Below are 20,860 nucleotides of genomic sequence, written 5' to 3' on the forward strand. Positions count from 1 at the left end.
CTAAGAGCTGGCTAGCTGTGAGAGCTAAGGCTTTGTGTAATCCTAATGTATTTCCACCTTCATCTGTGAGGATTGTACTAAGAGTTGGCTAGCTGTGTGAGAGCTAAGGCTTTGTATAAATCCTATGTATGATAATACAGAGAGTGGGGTTTTAGGTTGAGGCTTTCCCCGGGTTATATCTTCTGTGTTATGTGTGATTGATTCCTTCTTATCAGTTATATGTGTTCTTATTGATGTTGCTCATGTTCGATTAAGCTTCCGCTAAATTGGTTGTAGAAGTAGATCAAGTATTTTGCTTTAGTATATTGCATTATCAGGTGATCTACAGGTGGGAATTTCTACATGGTATCAGAGCTAGCTGATTTGTAGAGAAAATTCTACAATCATCATAGATATTTCTAGAGATGTGAAGCTAAATGTAAAGTAATAATGGAAAAATGGAAGGAGGACATGGAAGTACCTGGTTAGTGAGCTAGCATGGACAACATGAAGACAATCAAGTGAAGCATCGGTAACACTTGTGGCATTTTTATGAGCTTCTTGAGCTTATTTTGCATTGTTCTTTCTTTGATTGGTAATATGGGACAATTTGAGATGCTTGATAGTGCCTTTTTACAGGATTTTGTCTTTATCGACTTCAACAATTCTGCGAAGTGATTTGGCTAAAAACAAAAACAAATGAAAAACTAGGGTGATTGGTCGCTCCTTCAACCTTGGGGTTACAAAGAATAAACACAAGAGAAATACCAATGGCGCTATCCAATCGACTCATTTTCCATAACGAATATTTTATTCAAGTCGAGGTCTGGAGAGGAGGAGATACTGAACCCACGATGCGAGCACATTTTAAATACCCACCTTGAAAGGTCAAGTGCATTTCAGACTAACATCCATATCTCACCTGCCTGTTTGCTGGTCTCTACGAGCCAAAATACGTCATGGCAGCTTGAATTCGACTTTCAATTTCGAAGGAAGAATCCAACTTACTGAGATGGTGGTAGAGGGAGGTCAAGATCGATATGGGAAGATAGTAGAGATCTGTTCTAGTTGGCCAAGGGAGGGACTGAGACATTTCACCAGTTTGGAGGTTGATCTCGGGCATTGATTTCACCATTCGGGGCCCCTCCAACACGCACTATCTTAAGAACTATATGAAGCAAGTATTCTATTGTATAACTGAGAACAAGTCTATTAAATCTTACTCATTTGGACTCTCTCACTAGACTTTTCTATTGTGTTCGATATGAGATATGCTCTCGGAAAACCAGTAGAGGAAACTAGAACATAGACTAGGAATTTCCCACGGGGGCTTCACTAGGAGAGCAATACCATACCATGTGGGTTCATATTCGGGCATATATATTGAGGGAAAAATGACATAATATATTGGGGGTAAAGGGTTTTTATATTGGAAGGTATACAAAATGGAGCTTAAAGTTAATGAAAAAATATAAAGGAGTATAAAAACTGTTAATGAAAAAATGGGTGCCTACAATATCTAGTGAAAGTAGGGGCTTTTAAATTATGAAGGCGTATTGGGTTTGTATTGGCAACGGATTAAATAATGTGATTTTTAGAGTTATTTTCCAATATGTAGTCAAATTAGGGGTATTGTCTAGTATGCCACAAACGCACATGATATGACAGAGGTTCATTTAGTGAAGCCCCCGTGGAATTGCCTTCATCTTTAATAAAGGAGTGTCTCTGCTTCATGTTGTCCATCGTGCATGTTCGGTGTTTGCAAGATAAACAAGTGGTAAGACTATGGGCCCACAAGATCAGACAAGTCTTAAAATTGTGCGCCCAATGTCAAACAAGTGGTTCTTTATATTAGATGATTAGTAATCTTTGTATGTGACATTTGGGTTCTTTATATTAGATGATTATATAATATTTGTATGTGACATCTGCGTTTACGCTTGTCTTTTACATAAGGCTATATTTTGGGTATTGATTTCTCCTTCAATTTTCCAGGAGAAAAGCTCAAATCACTTATACTATTCTCAGGTAGTGATTCTCTTGTTTGTCCTAGTTAGGATTTTTGTTAACTCCAATATTGTAATTTGAAAGGGTTTCTATCAATTTACTCCTCATTCCTTCTAGATACACGAATACAATGGTTTCTTAGCTATGATGATTTGCAATGGCGATTTTGCGTAGAACCAAGTGTAAAATTATTTCTTTGTTTCCAAAAATAATTGGCATTGTTGTTAACTTTTTCGGAAGCCTGGTGGTTTCTCAATTCCTTAGTTAAGCACGAAAGGGTTTGATCCTTGAGAGGAAGAATTCCATTTACGTTCTTTCCAGTTCTTTCTAGTTATAATTTTTCTTACCATGATTGTCATCGTCTGGTGGAATAACTCAGTCTTTACTAGACTTCCTTTACCATAGTTGCAGAATTGCCGAAGAATTATTGGTCTCTAGATATCCTGTGGTAGTGGTAACTCCGATTCTAGGCAAGCTTTACTCCACCACTAAGGGGGGAATCCATGGCCTTCTGCTTGGTATTAGAGGGGCTTGTTGGTCAGTGGAAGGCTGTCATCCATTGCGTCCTGTCGTTTGGCCAAGTCTAGCAGCCGTCGCATCCTTTGGTAATGAGATTTAGAATCGATCTCTATAGACAATGCATGTTTCGTGCTGAATATGCTCAAAGTTGGTTATTCGAGAAATTAAGTATTTCAAACCATTCATTATTATTTTTATTAAAAAAAACACCTCAACAAGAAAAATTAAATACTATGTAACAGGTCAGATAGTTTTATATTCTTGCAATTGAAATCCTTGTTTGATCCATAAGTTACAAATAACTCAGTTCCTCTAATTTGATCCATCATGTCCTCGTTGGATCTGAGTTTCACATTCCTTGAAAGGATTGAACTGTCAAGAGGTTGCTGATTGGCTTGGCTACTTTATTAAATTTCTTGTATATTTTCTTTTATCTATGCCTCTATCATGCTCTTCACCAAAACTCAGATAGCTTGTTCTAATGTGCACAATATGGTCTTTGAATAAATGGTATAATAATAAACATAGGATTTCAAGAAGAAAGAAGAAAGTCTTTGGCAACATCATAGCCAAGGTCAAGATTATCTTGCTCCAGTAATTTCCCAACAACCACTGCACCTTTGACACCGACATTTGCAGCAATCATATATGCAGGCATCTTCAATGCATTCTGAATAATTTTCACTCCAATATTTTGGTCGAAGTTAGCAGTCTGATGTTTTTCTAGCTCCTTTGTCGCATAAAGAAGAGAAATGCCACCTCCTGGCACAATACCCTGCTCTACTGTTGCCTTAGTGGCATTCAAGGCATCTGTAACTCTGTCCTTCTTCTCCCCTACTTCTGCCTCACTAGCTCCACCAATCTTCAGAACTGCAACTCCTCCTGAAAGCTTTGCCAACCTCTCCTGATACTTTTCCTTATCATAGTCTGTTGTGCTGGCTTCAATGGCAGCCCGAATCTGCTCACATATTTCTTCTATAGCCTTCTTATCACCACCTCAATCAAGAATAATAGTGTCATCCTTTGATATAGTTACCTTCTTTCGATACATTTACCTTCTTTGTTGAACCAAACATATCAGCTTCAACCTTTTCAAGCTTCATGCCAAGTTCTTTTGTAATCATTTGATCACCAGTAAGTACAACAAGATCCTCCAAGTTGGCTTTTCTGTTTTCTCCAAATCCTGGAGCTTTACACAAATTTTATTTAGAATTAGGGTTGCTAGTGCATCACTCTCTACATCCTAAGAAACAATCAGAAGAGCTCTTTGCTTATTCAAGGCCAACTCCATTGCTTAGACAACTGCATTCAAATTTGAAATTTTCTTTTCATGTATCAGAATCAGAGGATTCTCTAATTCACATTTTTGGGCCTTATCATTTGTGATAAAATATAGAGATATATAACCTCTGTCTAGCTTCATTCCTTCAACAACCTCCAATTCATTATACAACGTCTTCCCATCTGCAATAGTTATGACTCCCTCCTTTCCAACTTTTTCCATTTCTTTGGCAATCAGTTCACCAATTTCCCTTTTACCATTTGCTGAGATGGTGCCTACCTGTACAATTTCCTCAGATGTGCTTATCATCCTTGCTCTACTTTTCAAATGTGCCACAACTGCATCAATTTCCATGCTAATGCCTCGTCTCAAGTCCATTGCATTCATCCCAGTGCAACTGACTTACAACCTTCTGTGAATATTGCACGAGTAAGGATGGTCGCACAGGTAGTGCCATCTCCTACAACATCATTTTTAGCATTAGCAATTGTTACACATCATTTTGTCACTATCCCTATACTCCCCGTTCCATGATCCTGGAGGATCTCTACAGTGAAACCTACATGCCTTTCCATCATGAAGAAACCCCCATTGTATCCCTCTTCATGAGCAGAAGAATTCCCCTTTGCATCATTTCCCAAAAATCTTTTGTTTTGCCCAGTTTACAAGACCAACGCTAATGACCAATGTCCTCCTTGTGCCAATATGCAGGGATTACAATTGTCCCTAGCGCCAATCAGAGTGCTTGAGCCTTTTTTTAGTCACGCCGATCCTCTTTTGGAAAGTTTTTAAAATAAAGAGTCGAAGCTTCCAGCTCTGGAAGCTTCGTAATGGAAGTATGGTAAATAGTTAGGCTAGATGGAGTCAAGGAAGTCAATCTAGGCTCCTTTCCCCTATTAGGATGGAACTACCTCAAGAGATAAGACCTTCTCCCATGGGAAGAGGAACCATATCTCTTCCATCCATGCTATATAAGCCTCCATTTTTCCCAAGCACAAGCGAGTCTTAGCTTTTAGTTCTAATTATGCTCTGGTTGAGGTTTTGATCTTGGAGTAATCAAGCAAGTTATTCATAGTTGTAGCTCTCTAGTTGGGTGAGGGAGAAGTGTGAATTTGGTTTAGTGTGAAGACTATAGGGAAGAGCCTTAAGACTACTATTGTTGAGGCCATCATGGAATGCTAAAGGAACTGTGTGGGAACCCGAATTGTCGTAGGAGAACAACAATGTCAAGAAAATAGTTGTAATCTCTTCTTGATTTAATATAAATGCAACTATCAATTGATTTCCTACATAATATGTCATCTCACATGTTTATGGCTTAATGTTTCTTGACTTGTTAAGTAGGTTGAATTGCAATTTTTATATTATCATGGTTGTTGTTTGCTATTGTTGACTTGTTTCAACTGTTCATAGAAGGAAACAGAAGATAGCTGGAGCAAGGAAGCGAGGCCATCATCAAACGAGATAAGCATACTAAGAGGTAGGCCCTCTTAATTGGTTCTATCCTAAGGAAATATTCCATAGAATTTCTTGTTTGTGGTTATACCTGCTTTCGGGCTAGAGGAAATGTTTGTGTCTGCACTTGTAGTTTTACTTCACCACAACAACTTGCTTCACAATACTTGCACAACCATTCTTTAACTTGTCACTGAACTCAATACGTTTTGCCACAATAACACCATCCTTTGTTACTTTTGGAGAACCATAATTTTGTTCAATAACAACATTGCGACCCTTTGGTCCCATTGTCACCTTTACAACATCTCCCAGTTGTTCCACACCTTGCAACATTGTAGCTCTGGATTCAACACCAAATCTGATATCTTTTGCTTTACTTCCTTAATTTCGAGAATTGTTTTGTTTTTTTGGTGCAATGGGTTCTTGCTTCCTACCTTGTTGTGACCTTCGAGATTAAACACTAAGTGTAACAATAAAAACTAAACCATAGAATAAGCTAATTTGCCTAAAATACAACCAAAAAATAAGCAACAAATTTTTAGAATACGCCTAAGACAAACCTTACTTCAGCACTATGTTTAGCTTAATATAATATGCCACAGAGATTGAAAAGAAAGGTATTTTTCATTGTAATTAAAGCTTGTTGTTGCTCATTCTAATTAAAAGTTATAATTTAAAAAACCACTGTTCACCATGTTTGGGCTTGACTACCCGACAGGGACTACCGCTGCCTCTAGTACTTGTCTACAATAGCACTCATTTTCATCATGACATTCGTACCCTCCAATAAAACAAAATGTAATCCCATTATAGTTGGGCTTCAAAGGCAATCAACTAGCGTAGACCATCCATTCTTGATATTTATTCTTGTTTTCTATGCATATGTTTCTCAATGACAATTTGTTCGCAAGTTTAAATCATTTAGGAGTAGCTAGATGAAGTGGAATCGAATTGGATGGGTGAGTGAAATTATTTGTTAGAGACTAAATGACAGATTGATTCACAATTACCACAAATAAATATGTTCTTAAAGGACATATTGATATCAAAAGTATATGTTCTTCAAGAACATGTTGATATCAAAAGTATTTTTTTAAAGATATATTGATTTTTTTAACCTTTAATAAATTTGAAATTATGATAAATTTAGACTAATGTTTTAAAACAAACATATTGATTCACGATTAGCACAGATAAATTTGTTCTTAATTTAAGACATATTGATATCAAAAGTATATGTTCTTAAAAGGCATGTTCATATCAAAATCAAAAGTATATGTTCTTAAAGGACATCTTGATATCAAAAACATTTTTTTAAAGGATATATTGATTTTTCTTAATCCTTAATAAATTTGAAATTATGATAAATTTAGATTAATATTTTAAAACAACAAAATATTATATATAATGAAAAAGACATTAATATAACTAGCTTAGATCCATTTTAACTCTAGATCTACCAAGCACACAGAGGGATCAAATCTCTTGATATACAAACTTCTTTTAGAGTGAAAAGAGATTTACATATCAAGAGATTTGATCCCTCTTTGACCTTGGTAGATCGAATGTTAAAATGGATCTAGGTTGGTCTAATTATCAATTTCAATTATAATTATAATTATTAATTCTATGTTTTTATTTTATTTTAATTTTAATTTTAATTTTAATTTTGTTTTGACCAAGTCAAAAGGTTAAATTGGATATATATATTAAACAAGGCATTACAACATCTCTACTATAATGGGTTGGTCTCTAGTTGCAATAAGTAATTTTAAATTTCTCAAGCATCAAAATGTGATTAAATCAATATATATCCATCTTAATCAAATTGATTAGAGTGCAAAACTTCAAAAAATATTTGTACTCTTGAGAGATTTGATCCCTATAATTTTTCATTATTTAAATTGCATTTTTTAATACATAAATGCATTCAACTACTCTAAAATCCAATTGCCCACCTGGATTGTGTGGACTATCGTAGCTTAAATTTACCAATTTAACAAATCATTGTTGGATTTTAAACAAAAATGACCCAAAAATATACCTCAAAAGAAGTCAAAATGTAGAATAGAATGACAATTTGAAATGTTTTAACCATAACAATTTGTTTGTTTCCATTTTTTAAACCATATATAATATATACATAGTTCACGTTGAAATTTTTTAGTTAATATAAACATCTAAATATTTTATTACTAATTGTTATATTGAAATATTTTATTCAAACCATATTATTATTATTAAAATATGATATATTAATTTTATATTAATCAAATAATGGCTCTTTGTTTTATTAATCTTGTAACAAAATAATTAGATTGTTCTACTTTCAATTACTTTTTCTTTTTAGACATTAAAATTTTTATCATTATTACCACACACATAAAGTTGATATTGAATAAATAAATTAACATAAATATTCAAACAATTTATATAAATTTTACATTAAAATATTCTAGTATAAGAATGATGTGTCTTCCTCATATTAAAAAGTGATTATACGTTTTTATTTTTAATTATCACTAAAATTAATATCATATACCCTAAATTCATAATATGAATTTTTTTAAAATTAAATAATTTGATTAAAAACATAAAATAAAGATAACTATTTTTAAGATAAAGTTTAATTTTGAGGTAAAAAATGAGCTTCAATACAAAAATGTATAACTAAAATCAACTTTATAAGAACCAATAGAATTCAAGATGATAATGTCAACCATAAGGGATGATTCACCATTTTTAGAGTAAAAAAGTAAAAATAAAAAATAAAAATCTATTTTTTCAAGTCATATTTTCAACTTATTTCCCCATGGTTTTACTCAAATTTCCAGGGGAGCACTCGTTGCATGCAAAATTTAATTCCTCATCCAAGGAGTACACATGTTGCATACTTTCGATGGACCTTGCTACATGAAGATGATTTCTCTCGGATTTGCATAGCTGCATGAAGAAGATTTGGTGATTGGTCGCTAGTCGCAGAAAAGTAGAAGAAGCGGCCATTATTTCCCCCTCATGTTGTTATAAGTTTCCATAGTGGCCACGGTGGAATCCAAAGCGTTATTTTTTTCCATTTTGTTATGGCGTGGAATCACTCAGAAATTGCGGCGGGTCTATTCATAGATTGAAGGACATGAGTCTAGCTCATGCACGGGTAAAATTTTTGGTATGAGATAATAATATATTATTAAGAATTATCCACCCCTTTGAATCAAACAGTCATTGTTGTATGCTCACATGTGAAGTCCCGGTGCTATTGTTTGAAGGTTCCGTCAAACTTGAAAAGTCATAGCCATATGTTGGGAGCCCCACTCATATTTAGCGTGGCAGTTGAATGTTTTTATTAAAAAAGGTTGTTAAAAACAAGAGCTACATGGTAGCAAGTACCTGCCGCCTAAATTAAATATAGCTAAATTAAAGTAATATGCATAACATTAATTTTATATATTAAGCACTTGCTCACTCTTAAAAAAAATAAAAAATTATTATAAATATTTAATTTTTATATATTTTAAAATATCAAAATATGAATGATTATTTTTAAATTTATTTTAAAATAATATATATTAAATAATAAATATTTATTAAACAAAATACTTTTATAATTAAATATTAAATATTTATCACAAAATATAATCATAATCAATTATATATATAATTAGAATAAATATCAATTTGTAATATGATTTTTTTATTAAAATTTTTTATTTACTTTTAAATAATATAAATAATATCTAGTCTTGATGATGAACCATATTTATTGGTTCGAAATACGTCGGCCAAAAAATTCTCTCATGTGATTTCTACCAAAAAATTTTGTTTAATATAAAATTATTTTATTTTATATATAAATATATTTATAATTTACTTGATACATTAATTAATTTTTCAAAAAAAAAAATCTTTATAATTATTTTCCAATATTTACAAATATGACAAATAATAAATATCCCATAATAAATATCCCATAATTAATTTACAAATGAATTTGAAGCATTGAAGCCCATCATGAAACATCACTAATTTTAAAATGCATAGGCAAGTACTATCTGATCAAGTTGATGGTGTTTTTCTTAACTTAAACATTATATACTATGAATGAGATTTACATCAATGAAACATAACCATGAATAAAGTAGCTTTCCAAAAAACAAAGTGTTCATAAGATATTATATACAATCATGAAAAAACTCTAGTGACTAAAATAGTTTTTATTTGGGCCACAATTATGTTACAATTATATTAAATAAATAGATTTTTAGTTGATAATAAATGGTTATTCAGTTGAGTTTTATATAAATTATTATGAAGTACATTAAGTTTATAGGGTTTTTATAGGATAGTGGAGGTTATTTATGAGCAATTTATTTAAATTATTATGAAGTATATTAATTTTATAATAAATAATGAGTAGAATTATGAGTTAAAGCATGTGAATTTTGTAGTTTTCGTATGATGCAGACGTGGAGCCGCTGAAAAAATTGTTAGTCGTCTATCTTGCTCTCTGTTCAAGCCGTATGAGAAAATATGTCAGCGATTCAAACAAGCCACCTGTTAGTACAACTCATTAAAACTCTTTTTTTTTGCATATCTCATTAAAACTTCTCGATGGTGAGTACAATTGGTAGTGAAGTACAATTATTACATAACAAGAGGGTGAACCAATGAACCAATGAGATTTAAAATAAATAATTGAAAACATTATTAAAAAATAACAAAATTTAATTTGTAATGTTAAACTTTACAAAAATTTGTAATGTTTTTTTAGTTGAAACAAACTAATAGCAAGTCAATGGAAAACTAAATACGTTATATCCTATTAGCGACAAGTATAATAAAGAGTTGTGAGTCGCTTGATGTTGCAAAAGCAAGCGTAGATTTGCATATCAGAAGGGGCATCTCTTAATGGTAATGAAATATTAATAAATGTTTCTAGCGCCTTGGGTTAAGCCGAAAATTCAGTTTTGTCGAAGTTGATGAAAAAAAAGAGAGGGTTCCATGCACATATTTATGTAGGGCTCCAAAGCAAAAAATCAAAATGTCTATTGTGGCAATGGATGTTTGTATGGGCAGTGTTTATTTTGGGTTGTGAGTTTATGTTTGTTGGCATAAAAAGGGTTGGTTGTTCTTACACTGGAAGCCCCGGTGTCGGAAACGTCAATTCTTGTGTGTTAGTAATTTTGATTATAAAAAGGGTTGGTGGTTCTTAAACTGGAAGCCTCGGTGTCCAAAATATCAATTCTTGTGTAAGTTCAAGTTGTTTGATAACTCTTGCACACATTGATTATCCATACCTCCATCCTATCAACTAACGGATAACCAAAAGAGAAATATCCGACAGATGGTGGTTGGTCCATAGGATGGTTCATTACTTAACGACTCTTATCGCGAAAGCCCTAACGAGCCGAGTTGTCAATATTGTTGATCCTGCAAATTTCATCAACGATGGTTAGAGGCGGTTACGTTTTAAATGGAAGTCAAGTAACAAAAGCGAAGTTTGCGAGATCCAGAGTGGATGTGAGTGTTGATGAAGACCAATGATACATATTATCTTTGTTGTTGTAATATTTGTTTTCAATGTTGTCCATGTAACCATTAAGGGAGGGTGTTGGAAGTAATGCTTCCATGTCATGTGTAGTTGTCATTAGGAGTTACGAGGAGTCAGTCTAGAAGTTCTTGTTTCCAATGTGTGAGTTGTAATGATGATCTAGTTGTGTCGAAGTCAGTGATCTGTGTCTTATATATTTGTACCTGTGGTGATCAATAAAAGTATCAAGTGAGATTTGTGTTGTGTGTAATCGCTCTCTGATCTCTGTCTAATTTCTAACAACAAAAGACCTCTGACATATGAACTCAAATCACTCAAAAAAAAATCTCTATCATATGAACTTGAATCACTCATAAAAACCTCTAGTTAACATTAAACAACACCTCAATAATGGAGAACCACTCCAACAGTGTAACGAAACATCAAAGTATCTCTGAAATTGGAAGATACATAACAATGCTAGACCAAGACAAAATCACAGAAATAGAAAGATATGCAAGTGAGCATTAAAATCTCATAAGACAGCCATGCATCCAAAACCACATCAACAACCAGACAACCGTGCATCCAAAACCACACCAACAACATTAAGTTGAAGAAAGCCAACACCATTATAAGCACGCTACGATGCATTAAATCATGTCCTAGAAGCACCATTCCAAAGATGAACCCGATGCTCCACCACAATTTAGATGCGCAGACCTCAACGACCCCCTAGAACCATAGAAACCAGTCCACCATGCAGAACACTGCATCCAAGCAAAAATCCAGCCATTAACCAGTCCATCATAGAACCACAAAGTCCTCCACACTGTAGAGAGAGGCACGATAAAAACACATGCCCTAGGACATGCCCCGATGAAAAAGGCTACAGAAATATCATCCAAAATGCCAGGCAGAAACCAGAGAACCAATTGCCACTATATACAGAAACCCTTGCAACCCACCTAAACAATAAGGTCATCCCCTACATACCAAGCAAGAGGCCAAGGACTAAGGAGATTGCCCAACAAACACGCCCTACCAGAAAGGTTAAGAGCAGTGCCGTTTTGAAAAAAGATCGACGATGAGAGAATCTGATGTTCAACCATGACAGAAAATGGTTTTATTAAATGCCATGAAAAGGATTTCATGTCATTATCATTGTAGCAGTTGGGACTCGGACTAGATTTCCACCAGCCACCATGTTCTCTGAACACATAAAGATCTTCTCGCCTCCTGTCTCAATTTTCTGCGATGCACATCAAAACTACGACTCGAGATTATGCATTATTTCACGTCTATCACCTCGTTAACTCTGCAATTATATGGCGGAAAGATTGTGTTGTGCGTAGACATTAATGAATCCAAATTAAAAGAAATAGTGGTGGCGTGAAGCCCGTATCTTCACTTGCCGGGAAATTCATCACATCGAACATACTAATGATTCAGTGGATCGAATGGGATTTATTAGGTCTTTGGCATTTTAATGTCAGTGAAATAAAGTATATCGATAATGTTACAAACGAAAGCACTGTGAGCAAATCGATTCGTGTTGCACAATTTGGATTTGATCTTTGTGTAAATGCACAATCTACCTTTGCATCATTTATTGATATGTCAGAATTCACCTATCTTTTCATCGATTTTGTACAAAGTATGGATTTGATCTTACAGTGCACAACCTGCGTTTGCATCATTTATTGATAGGTCAGAAATCATTATCTTTTCATCGATTTGGGACAAAGTAAAGTAGGAAATTGTGGTTTTAATTGGTTAACTTTCAAGTATTATATATTTTCAAAATGTTAAAAATAGTGAAATATTAAGGGGTATAGAGTAGATTGTGATAGGTGATTTGTAAACTATCTAGCCATGCTAAGGGTTATGATTACTAGTGATTTTGACCACTTACTCTTAAATTGTGACTACTCAAATCATAGGATAATTATGTGTCATCTCAAAGTTGACATAAACTAGTAATTTATTATTATTATTATTAATAACTACACCTATAATCTTCAAATGGAAAACTGGATCCGTGAATTAAATCTGTCCCCTATGCCCTTATGCAAAGTGTATTCCTTGGTAAATCCCCCATCATATATTTTTCTTACATTTAATCTGTCTTTTCTACGCTTATGGAAAGTTTCAAGTAGCCACTTAACCTTAAGTTCCATCATTTTTTAGGCCTCCTTAGCTCTGTCACATAGAAAAAATCACAGATACATAGTACGTGAGTAATATGGAAATAACTAAGTCATGGTAGCACTTTTATTTTACTAGCATTTGCACTAGAAGGTGCAAAGGGACACATATAGTGTTTCAGGGTTTTTTACCCTTAGAATGTATATTTTATTACAGACCATTATCATGTATTGTATAGAAAACTGTAAGGATAATTACATTATCTAGACTCTACCCAATCTTATACACTGTAGAAAGGTTCCAGAAATTGGGAGGACTTTCAACAAAATGGAGAAATGGCTCCACTAAAAAGTTGGAAACTCATTTTATTGATGTTATTTGGCTTACTATGCCTTTTTCCACAAGGACATGAGTATAATACAATGAAGTTGCATGACCTTTTCAACCCCTCTGTTGCTAGCACAGCTCTCAACACCATAACGAGCTAGTAATTGCACAAGTTTGTCTCTAGATAGAGGCTGCAAAGGGGAAAGAAAATTTAGGAACCAAAATAACTTAGAAATAATGCACAACATCGAAAGGGAAGTGCCTGTTGGTTGCTTGGGGAGGTGTATTTCATGGAGGAAATATTCGCTAGAAGGGATGGAATTTGATAGTCAAAATGACTGCCATGAGGCATTTTGGCCAACAAGTACAATCAGTATTCTGATTTCCTCACTGTCAAACATACCAAAAACCAATGAATACATTTATATATATGAGACCATCAAAATGATAGGTGAGGGGTGTTTGCAAGTTGTAACCCCGTTTTCTAGCATTATAGAATGGAAAACACTGTGGAATAGAAAACACACACCACGCTAAATTAACTCTTCATAGACCAAAGAAATCCACTTTGAAGGAATGTTAGAGAGAGAGGGAGGATGCTTAACCCATCAACACATATCCATTCATCTAAAAGTATGCTCATATTGATAAATCTTTAAGCCAAATTGTGTCATATGAAGCACTTTGGCATGGAAATCCCAAAAGGTAGAAAGTGAATATTGGAAGGACCATGGGTCTAAAGTAGAGTTGGTTGTTTTATGAAACCACCATTTCCATACTTTGACCCAATTTCCATGTCATATACACAAACCATGTGTGGGTAAGGTTTCCCAAACTTCCCTTACATATTTGGCATGGTAGTTAGTAATACTATGGATAACTTCCCTTACATCTTTGGCATGGAAGTTAGTAATACTCTGGATAATTGCATTATTATTGACAAATGTAAGGTCAAGGATGGTTTGAGGCTTTGTGGATTGATGGATAGTATAATCCTTAAGTGTGAAGTGTGATGGGGCTTGTTGTAGGAAACATGTAGGTTATAAAAATATTCCTTTCAAATGCAATATATTCCAAAAAAATAGAGCAGGCTAGCTGAGTGTCCAAAAACGTTGCAACAAATAGGCATAAAATTTTGCATTACCACATCCATGAGTGATTTCAAAAAATGAGGAAGAAAAAAGTGTAGTCGGGTGGGAAAATTAAAAATACCTAGGAAAGGGGCTAGTTAGCTCTTCTACAACAACATCGATTGAAATCCAGAGGGAAGCATCACCATGGAATCAAAATATCATCTAGGAAAACAAGAAACTACCGAGAAAATGAATCCAGATGTAATCAAACCATAAACACCTCTTTGTCAAATTCTTAGATACAATATGAGGAAAAGATTCAAGCCTTGCAAATTTTGGAAAATATTGTTAATAAAAGAGCCAATCAAAGAACATGAACAATTAAATCAATGAAGTTTCCATCGACAAGCTAAAATCAAAATAAATGGTGTCTTCATCAGTTTTGATAAGCTTTTCAAAATTTATAAGTAATGATCAACCTCTTGTGGGGATCATGACCTAGGAGGGTTTGTTGGAAGTCTTGTCATAGCTATTCCAGCTTTTAATGTTATTGTGCTTTGCATGCTTTTTATTTTTTGGCCTTATTGTGCATTTAGTTCAAGTATCAATATGTTGTCCTTTCCAATTAGTTGCTCGAACCTTGAGATGACCATACTTCTAGTGTTGGCCACAGTGTTGCAACAACCTTGGAGAAGATGAGCACCTAAGAAGACGTGCAACTTTGTTTGCAAGGTTACCACAAGCTAATGTTTTGGTCCCCTTTATTGATCGTCAAGATAAAATTTCCTCTGATGAATATAAGGATACTTTTTGAATATGGTAGCCAACCCTTGATGTATATTTTTCAGTTGTAACCCCTCAATGAACATGATCTAGGCTTGGATTCTATAAGTCGAGGAGCCATTTCACTGGAATTTCCCAAGCATGAGAAAACCAATAGGGGGATTTTTATGTTTAGGTTTAATGAAATCACAAAATTTGTGACTATCAATGAGTGAAATGTTGCAAGACTTGGATTTGTAGGAATAACTGAGTTGTCAATTTGACCAACACTTGCTTCCATTGTCAAAGCATGAAACACCATATTAAAGACCTCATCCTTATGGTTAAGTTACAAACAATAATCCTTGAACCTAAAGTTCTTTAGTAGCCCCCTCTAGCTTTATATTCTAGCTAAGACAAATGGGAAAAAGTGTGTCAAAATGGATCCAAAATTAGCAATTAGTCTCAAACCAAGCCACCCTTCAGCTAATTGCTTCCATTTTAGGCAATAAAAGGCTATCCCAGTCTACCACCATTACATTTGAATGTTAAAATTCTAGTCCTTAGAGACCTAAAATACACAATGACACTCAAATGTATGCTCTACATCTTCCCAACCTGCTAGGTCAACACACTAAAAAAACAAGGAAGGTGAAGCGCCTTCAAACAAACCTGAGATGATACACAAAGTTTTTCCATTTATTCTGGCATTGATATCTAATTCATTTGGGGCATTTAATGAGGAATATGGTAGTATGGATATTAGAATGAAACCAAGGTAGGAGGAAGGTTTCTCAAACCCCTTTTGTAAAGACAATGTCAAATGGTTGTGCCAGACATTGAAGGATTTGGATACGTAAGATGTTACACAAAGTTTTTCCATTGATTCTAGCACTGGTATGGAATTCATTTGGGGAATTTAATGAGGAAGATGGTAGTATGGATATTACAATGAAACGAAGGTAGGAGCAAGGTCTCTTAAACCCCTATTGTAAAGACAATGTCAGATGGTTGTGCCAGACATTAAAGGATTTGGATATTGTTTGTTTTCAAAATGTCAATGTGTTTCATGCTTTGGAATACACTTATTTTTATATAGATATGCACATTTGCATACATCCTAGCCCACAAGGATGGGAACAATGGCTTAGAACGAAGCTAACAAATTCATTTGATGTTTTTGAGTAGCAAGTTGACCTAACCCAAAGATTTCTCTGGGTGTTGCTCCACCTAGGTAGTCGTATTGTCATAGATCCTAACTTTATGCATCAGATGATGCATTGGAATGAGCATCCTTTTGGGTTTCAATGGAAAATGATCTACCTTTCTCTTGTGCTTTCATCCCCCTAAAGAGAGAGGTGTGGTTTGGTTTCTGCTCTAGTCTAGGTCTATATTGTCCTAATGTTTATGAGAACAATTATTCCTTTGATTTGTGGAATGCATTATCCAATTTTAGAGAAGAAAAGGGTAGAGTATGAAACATATTGATTTTTGACCAGTTCAACTTCACATTGGATTTGCAAGGGCTCGACCCTGTCTAAGTAATTGTGGAAGCCACTTCATCTAACCATAAATTTTTAACTATGAAGTATAAAATTGGCACATGTATTCTATATCATTTTCAATAATTCAGATGTGTATTCGAAAAGCTAACCTATTTGTATTACTGATGTTTTCCTTTCAATTTCATGTATTTTGTAAAATATGTTTCTAACTTGTCATCCTCAAACAAACTTTAGTGTTTCGAAAAACTCATGTAACTATGCTCACGAAAATGGGTGTTTGAGAGAAACATACAACCATAACTTGTCATTCTTACAAAGTCAAGTCATTGGCAATAGATTTAGGCCAGATACTTTTTTCCATAGAAATTGCATAATTTTCTAGGCAAAATTTACATTTATCATATGTTGCATGGGGACTCGTACCCAACATTACAAAATTTCAAAGGATTTGGGGACCCCTAGGAAACGTTGCAGAACTGTCAAGGACTTCGTTGGGGACTCAAGCACTTGTTGGTAGTTCTAAAGATGTTCTAGGCTGATTTTAGTGATATTCTAGGCTTATTTTCGGGACATTATAGGAAGAATTCAGGGGAGTTATAGTCATATTTTGGGGATGTTATTTCTGTGTATCTTTCGTTTTGATAATGGGCATTTTTTGTTGGAAAATGTGATCACTTTTCCCTTACATTTTTTTTTTCCGTATTATACCAAACCTGTACAAGTTGCAAATCGAAACATGGGTTTTGATTTAGATTTTTGGTGATCCTCCATGTCAATAGACCATGAAATACAACATCCTGTTGTAGCGGCTACAACCACCCTCCAAAATTTTTCCTTAGCCTCATTTTGGAGCCTCCCGACCAACCTTTCACAACATCTTTTCTTTCTTCGTCAAGTACACAAGCTTCGGTGTTTTTCTTGCACAAAGGCAGCTTGTCGATCACAGTTTGATGCACTGCCCTCACAGGATGTTCGCTCGGACTTGGTCCAACTACAGGCTAAGCAGCTTCCCCAAAAAAATTGCGCATTTCTGGAGGGCAACCAATCTTCCCTCTAGAAATTGTGCAATCTTGTCTAGCAGCCTGCTGGGCTCCATAGTTGTGTAATTCTTCCAGTCAACACTCCCAGCAGGAATTGCCCAATTTTCCCTAGCATGGTTGCGCATCCTAGAATTTGTGGAAAACTAGGCAACAGTCAACTGCTCTGCCCATAATTTGTGCAAACCTCCTGGGCAGTCAGCCCAACTCCCAGCCATAAATGTGCATTTTTCTCAAGTAGTTGAGTAGCTTCATGCATGAATAGATCGGTTGACCAGTTCCACCCAGGACCAAGGAAACTTGACTTGCATGCATGCATGACATGTTGTTTCCTAGAATAGTAAGAGGCAACATGCAAAAAGCATCCCATGATTCAGGGAGTTATCTTTAGCAGCTGGGGGTTACATGCAAAGTTGTTTTAGAAACTTCCCTCCAAGTGTCGCTTTTTCTTATATTGGTGGCATGCACATCATGAGCCCAAACTTATTTATTTGACACAACAGAGCTCATTCTTTCACATCAATCTTGGAGCTCTGACATCCAACAACACATCCAGGACTCTTCGACACATTTGGCACGATTATTCATGGGTATGTAGCCTCAACTTGTCTTTTTCAGCATTTCTGTCGCTTTTTGTGTATTCACTTGTGTGAGTGTTGTTTTCTTGATTTCTTTGAATGCTTGCTGTCATTTACATGTATACTAGCTTGTTCTAGATTTGCTTCAATTTTTGTTGCTATCTCACTGCTGTCGCATGCATGAAACTGTTTTGCATGAAAATTCGCCGAATCGGCGAATCACTTCACCCACATGCATGTTGATCTGTTTGTTGAATCTTTCATTCATGTTTGCATGCATTGTTAATTACTTCTGTTATCACCTAGTGTCACTATGCATTCACTGTCTTATTTGCTTTCAGTTGCCCGTCGGCGAGTCGGGCCAACCTTGGCCTAGACTCTGCCTTCACTGAGACTGCATTGCGCAATCTAGGGAAGGAAGGCTCTGCCTTCCTCTCTAGAAATGTGCATTTCTACCTAGCACTGTCCTCTAGGACTATTTTGCGCATTTCTGAGGGACAGTGACTGTTGGCCTAGAAACATACGCAATGCAGTCCCTGAGCCTAGAGTCACTCCTAGCCGGAATTTCAAATTGTGCAATCCTAGAATCCAGCAGTCAGTCCTACCTCCCAGACAGCCTAGACTGCATTTTGTGCAGTTCTGGCAGCCAGTCACCTAGCCTCCCAGAAGAAATTGCACAATCTTTCCCATCAGTTTCCCAGGTATGTGCTGTGTCCTTCCCCGAAGTTGCTTTGTTTTCAGTGATAGATTTCTTGCCATGCATGTTGCTTATCTCCATATCTTTCAAGTGTTCATCTATCTCAATGAATTCCAAGAGAATAGGATCACAAGACACTGATGGAAATGTAGCTGGAGCAACAGTTGAGCAAGTTTCCTCTAGTCTGCTGATCTATGAAGATAAAAAGATGTATCTATACAAGGACATCAAACTAAAGTGGCAAGAGGTCAATGAAACATTTGTAGGCACTTTTTGGGAACACCTCGAAGACTATCAGGTGTACGTGAACATTCATAAGTCTGGTTTGTACCGGAATTGCATGCAAATATCCCACGTTCCCATGCGTGTACATGATACATTGGATCGTCTCTCACACTGATCCCGAGACGATGACCTTGAGCAGTGTCAGTGGGACGAAGCTTGCAACCTTCTAGGAACAAGATTATGATGAGATGTATTAGATGTCAGAGCCCGTGACTGTCATGGAGACTCCATTCAACTTACCCAACAACAATGCTAACTCTAGAGACATTCTGAAGAATTGGGTAAAGGATCCAGCTCGATTCAGGTTGACACCCAACTAGATCTACAAGACAAAGATACTGAGGAAGGCGTACCAATACTTGATCATATTTGCTTGTCGACTGTATGGCCAAGAAAGCATGGAAACCTTCTTACAAAGTTAGGTGGTTGCACTGGACCAATTGGCTAGAGAAGGAAAGCCATGTAATTGGTCCGACATACTAGCTCGTCAGCTGAAGGAACAAGCAACGAAGGTTCGATAGTCACCCAAAGGTATGCATGTAGATATTTACATGTCCGCCTACATATTAGATGCAGTCTGTGTCCGACAGGAGTTCCCAAGCTTGGAGTGGGCATGGTCATCGACAGAGACTGCTGTGAACACATATTTCAAGATGTTGTCCGAATGCATATTCAAAGGAGTAATCACATGGTTGTCTGATCATTTTTTCACCCTAGTGTACAAGATGATATTCAAATAAGATCCATCCTGCATGTCAAAGGAAGAAATGGAGGCATTGTAGATTGGTATGCCTCACCGTCCGATAATTTCATCCGAATGTTCAGTGCAGAGAAGCCTCTGCATGTTTTGCCAAAGTTTTCCTTAGACGTACTTGTCGCGCAGAAAGTAGCATATCACATCTCGACATGATTGATAGCTAGACTGCATCGGAAGAAGAAGGCACCTTGGCCCACTCTTTCATTGCGAATTGGGTTATATGAGATCTGGAGTATCAAGCAAGTGGATGTTGAAGTAGAACTAATGAAGAAGTACCCATTCGACCTCCGAAGCTACAATCCATATGACCCACATTGCATTGTGAAAGATCACTGCACGAGATTTCAATTCAACTAGATCCACGGGGCATGCTATTAGCCCGGGGAGGACCCATGGAGATATTGCTACAGTTTCTCCAGACCCAATGAACCAGTCGGCTTCACTGTGGAGTGGTTAGCGAAGCAACATGAAGTAGCATCACAGAGAGCACCAGCAGTGGCAGTAGAGGCAAGCATACTAGTGCGCGACAAAGGTAAGAGGAAGATTGTCAATCACATGGAGGAGGAGCAAAGCTGCAAGTTTCGAGCAGATCCACTTGTAGATAAAGCAGCTATGGCTATAGGGGAAAGGAGGTAATAGCACGACACACGAATTGTGAAAAGGTAGAAGGATAAGAAGAGAATGGAAGAAGCAGAGAGGGAGTTGCATGAGCTGAGGGAGAAACTCTGAAAGCAATAAGAGCTGTGCAAATATAAGAGGGAAGTGCAACATCAGCAAATACAGCAGGGGGCGCAACATGTGCAAACAAACGAAGCAACACTGGTACAAGTAGTGATTCATCTGAACAACTAGCATTAGGTGAATAGGGTGAACCATCGTAGGGGAAAGAATTCGCTCACGAGATAGAACAAGCACTTCA

The 20,860-nt window shown here is 35.8% G+C and overlaps 1 pseudogene; it reads right to left on the reverse strand.

Annotated features, from left to right (window-relative positions):
• Positions 1-3,037: 3,037 nt before the first annotated feature.
• On the reverse strand, positions 3,038-8,248 carry LOC149176867 (chaperonin CPN60-2, mitochondrial pseudogene; annotated as a pseudogene).
• Positions 8,249-20,860: the final 12,612 nt, after the last annotated feature.

This window comes from Pinus tabuliformis, chromosome 4_1 (genome assembly GCF_031772625.1).
Source record: "Pinus tabuliformis cultivar Carrire ecotype Pingquan chromosome 4_1, CPIR1, whole genome shotgun sequence".
NCBI classification, from domain to species: domain Eukaryota; kingdom Viridiplantae; phylum Streptophyta; class Pinopsida; order Pinales; family Pinaceae; genus Pinus; species Pinus tabuliformis.